The 10000-nt window shown below is 39.2% G+C and overlaps 1 protein-coding gene across 1 annotated transcript in view; it reads right to left on the bottom strand.

Moving 5' to 3' along the window:
- Positions 1-2733: 2733 nt before the first annotated feature.
- The window catches only part of LOC310720441 (teneurin-1-like), a 42744-nt gene continuing 35477 nt past the window's right edge, over positions 2734-10000 (bottom strand). Inside the window, exon 5 of the mRNA XM_083531012.1 lies at positions 2734-2830. The gene's annotated coding sequence lies outside the window, so the exon portion shown is untranslated. The remainder of the gene's footprint in view (positions 2831-10000) is intronic.

The following is a 10000-nucleotide window of genomic DNA, read 5'->3' as shown; positions in this document are numbered from 1 at the left end:
ACTATCATCACTACCATCATCATCATCACGATCATCACCACCATCACCACCACCATCACTATCATCACTTTCATCACCACCACCATCATCATCACGATCATCACCACCATCACCACCACCATCACTATCATCACTATCATCACCACCACCATCATCATCACGATCATCACCACCATCACTATCATCACTATCATCACTACCATCATCATCATCACGATCATCACCACCATCACCACCACCATCACTATCATCACTATCATCACTACCATCATCATCATCACGATCATCACCACCATCACCACCACCATCACTATCATCACTATCATCACCACCACCATCATCATCACGATCATCACCACCATCACCACCACCATCACTATCATCACTACCATCATCATCATCACGATCATGATAATGGTGATGATGATGATGATGATGATGATAAATGATGATGAGAAAGAGCAGAAGAAGGTTTGGCTTTTCTCATTCCAATCCTGTTTTTGTATATTTGTTTTAGTTGCTGATTTACAGATGATGATGGACAAAAATAGCTGAACAGACAAACTGACACATACAGACATTGAGACATACAAATACACAGGCAAAGAGGGACAGAAAACTAGACAGATAGACAGACAGTGAAAGAGACAGAGAGAGAGAGAGAGAGAGAGAGAGAGAGAGAGAGAGAGAGAGAGAAAGAGAGAGAGACAGAGAGAGGGAGAGAGACTGATTGACAGACAGACAAAGAAAAAAAAAGTCTCTCTCTTTTTTACAGGAGCAGGAAGATGTGTAGGCGTACAGTGATGCAAAACAAGAAAATTATTGTGTGAGTCAGCGTGTGTGTGTGTGTGTGTGAGTGTGTGTGTGAGGAGACACTAGAGACAGAGTTTGCTTGCTACAGTGGTGACCTTCATTATCTACTCTTCAGGAGGAAAGCATTTAAAGATCAGCTACAGAGACACACAGTGGGTTCTACAGGTTTCCCAGAGATCTATACATTCCAGATCATGTTCCATAACATAAGTACATTCCAGAATATTCCATGGTATGAAATATTACATACTTGTTACATACATGTTACATAGTTTCAGAATAGTGAACGTGCTGGATAATGTTCTTGATGTTCCACTGAAAAACACAGACCTATATTCCAGATTGTTTCCTGAATTGTCTACATGGTGTAGGTCGCACAGCACATAATGGTTAAGTTTTAATTCCATATATGTTTTTATTCATCTTTAAGACCTTTTTTTTATAGAGGGACCAACACCTTCCTGGTGGTGGTTCTTTATGTTTCAGATGGTTCAAAATCATTTTTTCCCCAGAATCAGTGAATGTTGTGAAAGATGTTTATGATGTTTACAAATTTTTATTTTATTTATTTATTTTTTTTTATTTTTATTTTTTTTGGGGGGGGGTGTTAATAAATATTTTTATTATTATTTTTTATTTTATACACCATGCAAATGTTTTACAACATGTGTTTATATTTCGAAAATTGACATGTTTTCTGGAATTTTCTGCAGATTTCAAACAGCATCATAATACTTCATGGAAAGTTCTTTGAAAAGTGTGTTACACTATTTCCAGAAATAGAAGAATATTCAGAAAGTTAGCTGTAAACTAGACTCTCTTTAGGATTCAGAGTGTTCCTGAACCCTACCAACTAAACTCATCAACACAGATTATCACAGAATTTTCCAGAATGTTCTGTATGTTGCTAAATGTTCCATATGTTCACAGAATGCTCACTACATTTCAAAAAGGAACTCTAGAAAATCTTTCCCAAATGTACTGAATGTCCATGAACTCTAGAAGAGGTGGAGAAAACACAGAAAAGTGACAAAGTGAAGATGGGAAAAAAAAGTGAAGAGGAAAGATGGATCGCATGGAAATGAGAGTAAAGAAGAGAGTGGATGGAGGAAAGGAAACAAGAGAACGAGAAAGGATTTTTTACTGTAAATAAGTGAGCTTTGAATTGAGACAGACAGAAAGGGGATGAATGAGGGACAGGGGGCAGACGGAGATAAAGAGAGACAGTTGTAGAGACCGGTTCTGACCAGTTTAACTCATTTCAAACACATGTAGGTGATATATATATATTTGGTCTGTCAAAATGAACACTAACTGAATAAATTTTAACGGCACAAATTTTATTAATGCGCGATTAATGCAGCGCACATTTCTGTTTTATCATTTTTATAAAAAATTTAAATAAATAAAGAAATAAAGAAAGAAAGAAAGAAAGAAAGAAAGAAAGAAAGAAAGAAAGAAATATAAAAGAGGCGAAATTAAAACCTTCAACACAACACACATTTATCACAACGTCCTTTTCTACTCAGATATATAAAAAAAAAAAAAAAAAAGAATAAACTGCACCATTAAATTATTTGTAATAACTAAACATTTGTTTTGCTGATGCGCCGCCATGACGCAGACATCCGGCATTTAAAACCGTCCGTGTGGAAACATAGCAAAGGTTCCGTTTGGTGTCCTGATGATTTACATCGTTTGAAACACCAGAATTAATTTAAAACATTTACAAGAATATTTTATCTTTGTTGAGTTTGGTTTCACTAATAATAAACATACATTTGCATAAAACATCAATATTTGTACATGTTGATTAGAATATGAAAAAAAAAACCTTGAAAAGTGTTAATTCAAGGTACATTTTTAATCGAAGGACAGTCCTAATATACATATATATATATATATCTCTTATGTGCATTGTGTGTGTGTGTGTGTGTGTGTGTGTGTGTGTGTGTGTGTGTGTGTGTGTGTAAAACACTGTGTGGTTTCCTCAGCTTGGCGAGACGGCGAATAAAAACTAAAATAAAGCAATAAATCATGAAGCAAATAATGAGAGACAGACAGAGAGATTCACCACAACCTGCTGTTAAAAACACAACACAAACAAGTGTGTGTGTGTGTGTGTGTGTGTGTGTGTGTGTGTGTGTGTGTGTGTGTGTGTGTGTGTGTGTGTGTGTGTGTGTGTGTGTGCCTTTTCAGCAAAGTTTATGAGAGAAAACAACTCTTTCCAAAGAAATTAAATTTGAGGTAGTAAAATATATATTACTTTCTTTCTCTCTGTTTCTCTCTCCCTCCATCTCTCTACCTCCCTCATCCCCCCCCCCTCCTCTCTCTCTCTCTCTTTTCACCTCTTTTCCCATTTAGTTTCCCCTCTCAAATGACACCAGCTATATGCACACACACACACACACACACACACACACACACACACACACACACACACACACACACACACACAAACAAAGTGGGAGGGTTTCAGTTTTTCAAAGGCAGAAAAAAAGAGGTAAGAATCCCTCGTTTATCTCGTTAAGTGAGTGTCTTTTTTCTTCAGACCCATCAGTGGGTCTGCGTGTAAACAAACGCACTATTTTTAAACATATGAAAGGAGGCTTTTGATTGCATGTGAGATAATGAAGCTGTGAGCCGAGCCGAGCCGAGCCGAGCCGAGGAGCTTCCCAGGTAATTATCATCTGCTTTCAAAAGCCTCATTAAAATCACCCAAGTGCTGAGATCTTTGCCTGAGCGTCGGACCGAGCGGCCTGAGGACCAGCACCGCTTTCTGCTCGTCATGTTGCTCTGCAACACAGGTCTTTCGCTTCGCCGTTTCAAACAAACTTATTTTGCCTTCAAGCGAGTCGTCAGTGTTTTACCTCAGACTTCTCTACGATTCCTGCTCAGTAACAATGTCCTCCTGAAGAACACGGAGATTCCTGATACAACTGAACAACCTCCAAATACATACAAAGCATTTCACAGAAGGGCTTCGATATCCAGAGGATTAGAACCAAAAAAATCTAATCCTCAGTAAAAAAAAAGTCCAATCACAAAAATATAAATAAATATTTTACAGGAATAAATTAAAATCAGGATCTGATCTCTAATACAGGATATTCAGGATCTGATCTTAAAAACAGAATATTCAGGATCTGATCTCTAATACAGGATATTCAAAATCTGATATCTAACACGGGATAATTATGATCTTATCTCTGTTACAGCATATTCAGGATCTGATGTCTAAAACCACCCCGGTTACAGGAAATAATCTGGACAGAAAGGTAAAGGTCACTTCACTAGAAGGTCCTGAACCTCTTGACCCAGCAGGTGAAATCTATAAGGATGTAGATCAGGAGAGGTCACATCAGTAAAGCAGAATGAATCAGACTCCTCCGGGGCACCACAAATCAGATACGGCAGATAAAAGATCAGATTACAGAAGCCAGGGAATGGGACAAGAGCAGGCATGAGGGAGAGCAGAACTTTAGGTCAGGAGAGGCCAGCAATAGGGGAGCAGATCTATAGGTCAGAAAATCTCTGAGACAGGAGGAAACAACTCTCCAACGTCAGGGTTTTCAGATCATCAAGGCAAAGGAGAACAGATTAATGGGACAAGAGTTCTGAGGCAGAGGGAGTTTGATATTTTGGTAACACTTTATTTTAGGGATCGTAAATTCTGCAGTAATTAATGACTAATAACTGCACACCTGCACACAGAGAACTTTTAAAGGGTGAATTTTGCCCTAAACAAACTTCCAGAAGCTTTTATTCCTCGCTAACAAGGTCGTCGTTATGAGAGAAAAACCAATCAAGGCCTTATAAATAGTGCGTAATAAAGCACACGCTCATAACCAGTCATTAACAAACGCAGTTATTAGTCATTCATTACTGGCGGAGTTCTGATCCCTGGAATAGTGTTACTGATATTCCTTCTGCTTTAGAGAAGCTCTGATAAACAGACGGAGATCTTCAAGGGAAAAGAGGTGGAATAAGTAAGACATTAAAGAAGAGATCCAAAAAGAAATTAGTGTCACGTGGAGCCACAACTTCAGATCAGAAGGAGAACACAAAATAATGGGCTCAAAAAGATTCAGATCTCCAAACAGAAGCACTCAGACCTTCAAAACAGAAGAATCCAGACCTTTACAAAAGAAGAATCCAGACCTTTAAGCCATAATAAACTAGAACTGAAAGAGAACTAGGTTTGCTAGGCAGAAGATTCCAGAGCTTTCATTTAGCCTTCAAGTTTAAATAAAGTGATTCCTTATCTTAAAAAAGTGGTGAGATCTTTTTGTCAGCAGTGGTTGGATCTCAAACACAAAGAGAACCATGCCTTGACCGATCATAACAATAAACTGGATGAGACCTTCAGGTGGGGATGGGATGATCTTTAATTTAAAAAGTAGCCAGATCTTTTAGTCGGAAGGTGTTGAACATTTAAGTCAGAAGATAGATGTCTAACTAGAGAAGGTCAGATGAGTAATTGAGAAAGAGTCAGATCTTTATGTCAGAAGGAGACCGATCTCTAAGTCAGTAGGGAGAAGAGATTTTTAAGCAGATCTTCAAAATAAGTGCCAGATCACGGAGAAGGTTCGGAATCAGACACATATCCAGTACCAAGGACAGATCCCTGAGGCATCATCACTCATCCAATCAATACTGAACATCAGACTGCAGCTTCACCACCTGGGACAAGGACAAACACATGTCCACCAACACCACGGTTCTGCTACTTCTCCACTGTTCCAGAGACCTGACCTGCACTACACCTCTTTCACTCTTATTCAGTCACACACTCACCCACTATTACACACACTTACACTCGCTATTATTCACTCTCACACACTCACTCACTATTACACACACTCACACTCGCTATTATTCACTCTCACACACTCACTCACTATTACACACACTCACACTCGCTATTATTCACTCTCACACACTCACTCACTATTACACACACTTACACTCGCTATTATTCACTCTCACACACTCACTCACTATTACACACACTCACACTCGCTATTATTCACTCTCACACACTCACTTACTATTACACACACTTACACTCGCTATTATTCACTCTCACACACTCACTCACTATTATACACACTCACACTCGCTATTATTCACTCTCACACACTCACCCACTATTACACACACTTACACTCGCTATTATTCACTCTCACACACTCACTCACTATTACACACACTCACACTCGCTATTATTCACTCTCACACACTCACTCACTATTACACACACTCACACTCGCTATTATTCACTCTCACACACTCACTCACTATTACACACACTCACACTCGCTATTATTCACTCTCACACACTCACTTACTATTACACACACTTACACTCGCTATTATTTACTCTCACACACTCACTCACTATTACACACACTCACACTCGCTATTATTCACTCTCACATACTCACTCACTATTACACACACTCATACTCGCTATTATTCACTCTCACACACTCACTCACTATTACACACACTCACACTCGCTATTATTCACTCTCACACACTCACTCACTATTACACACACTCACACTCGCTATTATTCACTCTCACACACTCACTCACTATTACACACACTTTCACTCGCTATTATTCACTCTCACACACTCACTCACTATTACACACACTTTCACTCGCTATTATTCACTCTCACACACTCACTCAATATTACACACACTTACACTCGCTATTATTCACTCTCACACACTCACTCACTATTACACACATTTACACTCGCTATTATTCACTCTCACACACTCACTCAATATTACACACACTTACACTCGCTATTATTCACTCTCACACACTCACTCACTATTACACACACTCACACTCGCTATTATTCACTCTCACACACTCACTCACTATTACACACACTTACACTCGCTATTATTTACTCTCACACACTCACTCACTATTACACACACACACACTCGCTATTATTTACTCTCACACACTCACTCACTATTACACACACACATTTGCTATTATTCACTCTCACACACTCACTCACTATTACACACACACACACTCGCTATTATTCACTCTCACACACTCACTCACTATTACACACACACACACACACTCGCTATTATTCACTCTCACACACTCACTTACTATTACACACACTTACACTCGCTATTATTCACTCTCACACACTCACTCACTATTATACACACTCACACTCGCTATTATTCACTCTCACACACTCACTCACTATTACACACACTTACACTCGCTATTATTCACTCTCACACACTCACTCACTATTACACACACTCACACTCGCTATTATTCACTCTCACACACTCACTCACTATTACACACACTTACACTCGCTATTATTTACTCTCACACACTCACTCACTATTACACACACACACACTCGCTATTATTTACTCTCACACACTCACTCACTATTACACACACACATTTGCTATTATTCACTCTCACACACTCACTCACTATTACACACACACACACTCGCTATTATTCACTCTCACACACTCACTCACTATTACACACACACATTTGCTATTATTCACTCTCACACACTCACTCACTATTACACACACACACACTCGCTATTATTCACTCTCACACACTCACTCACTATTACACACACACACACACACTCGCTATTATTCACTCTCACACACTCACTTACTATTACACACACTTACACTCGCTATTATTCACTCTCACACACTCACTCACTATTATACACACTCACACTCGCTATTATTCACTCTCACACACTCACTCACTATTACACACACTTACACTCGCTATTATTCACTCTCACACACTCACTCACTATTACACACACTCACACTCGCTATTATTCACTCTCACACACTCACTATTACACACACTTACACTCGCTATTATTTACTCTCACACACTCACTCACTATTACACACACTCACACTCGCTATTATTCACTCTCACATACTCACTCACTATTACACACACTCACACTCGCTATTATTCACTCTCACACACTCACTCACTATTACACACACTCACACTCGCTATTATTCACTCTCACACACTCACTTACTATTACACACACTTACACTTGCTATTATTCACTCTCACACACTCACTCACTATTACACACACTTACACTCGCTATTATTCACTCTCACACACTCACTCACTATTACACACACTCACACTCGCTATTATTCACTCTCACACACTCACTTACTATTACACACACACACACTCGCTATTATTCACTCTTACACACTCACTCACTATTATACACACTCACACTCGCTATTATTCACTCTCACACACTCACTCACTATTACACACACTCACACTCGCTATTATTCACTCTCACACACTCACTCACTATTACACACACTTACACTTGCTATTATTCACGCTCACACACTCACTCACTATTACACACACTTACACTCGCTATTATTCACTCTCACACACTCACTCACTATTACACACACTTACACTCGCTATTATTCACTCTCACACACTCACTCACTATTACACACACTTACACTCGCTATTATTCACTCTCACACACTCACTCACTATTACACACACTCACACTCGCTATTATTCACTCTCACACACTCACTTACTATTACACACACTTACACTCGCTATTATTTACTCTCACACACTCACTCACTATTATACACACACACACACACACACTCGCTATTATTCACTCTCACACACTCACTTACTATTACACACACTTACACTCGCTATTATTTACTCTCACACACTCACTCACTATTACACACACACACACACACACACACACACACTCGATATTATTCACTCTCACACACTCACTTACTATTACACACACTTACACTCGCTATTATTTACTCTCACACACTTACTCACTATTACACACACACACACACACATTAGCTATTATTCACTCTCACACACTCACTTACTATTACACACACTTACACTCGCTATTATTTACTCTCACACACCCACTCACTATTACACACACACACACACACACTCGCTATTATTCACTTTTACACACTCACTCACTATTACACACACTCACACTCGCTATTATTCACTCACACACACTCACTCACTATTACACACACTCACACTCGCTATTATTCACTCTCACACACTCACTCACTATTATACACACTCACACTCGCTATTATTCACTCTCACACACTCACTCACTATTACACACACTTACACTCGCTATTATTCACTCTCACACACTCACTCACTATTACACACACTCACACTCGCTATTATTCACTCTCACACACTCACTTACTATTACACACACTTACACTCGCTATTATTTACTCTCACACACTCACTCACTATTACACACACTCACACTCGCTATTATTCACTCTCACATACTCACTCACTATTACACACACACACACTCGCTATTATTCACTCTCACACACTCACTCACTATTACACACACTCACACTCGCTATTATTCACTCTCACACACTCACTTACTATTACACACACTTACACTTGCTATTATTCACTCTCACACACTCACTCACTATTACACACACTTACACTCGCTATTATTCACTCTCACACACTCACTCACTATTACACACACTCACACTCGCTATTATTCACTCTCACACACTCACTTACTATTACACACACACACACACTCGCTATTATTCACTCTTACACACTCACTCACTATTATACACACTCACACTCGCTATTATTCACTCTCACACACTCACTCACTATTACACACACTCACACTCGCTATTATTCACTCTCACACACTCACTCACTATTACACACACTTACACTTGCTATTATTCACGCTCACACACTCACTCACTATTACACACACTTACACTCGCTATTATTCACTCTCACACACTCACTCACTATTACACACACTTACACTCGCTATTATTCACTCTCACACACTCACTCACTATTACACACACTTACACTCGCTATTATTCACTCTCACACACTCACTCACTATTACACACACTCACACTCGCTATTATTCACTCTCACACACTCACTTACTATTACACACACTTACACTCGCTATTATTTACTCTCACACACTCACTCACTATTATACACACACACACACACACACACTCGCTATTATTCACTCTCACAC

The sequence above is a fragment of the Silurus aristotelis genome (genome assembly GCF_946808225.1).
Source record: "Silurus aristotelis genome assembly, chromosome: 26".
NCBI lineage: Eukaryota > Metazoa > Chordata > Actinopteri > Siluriformes > Siluridae > Silurus > Silurus aristotelis.
Note: the sequence above shows the minus strand (reverse complement) of the source record. Positions and strands in the feature narration are given on the sequence as shown.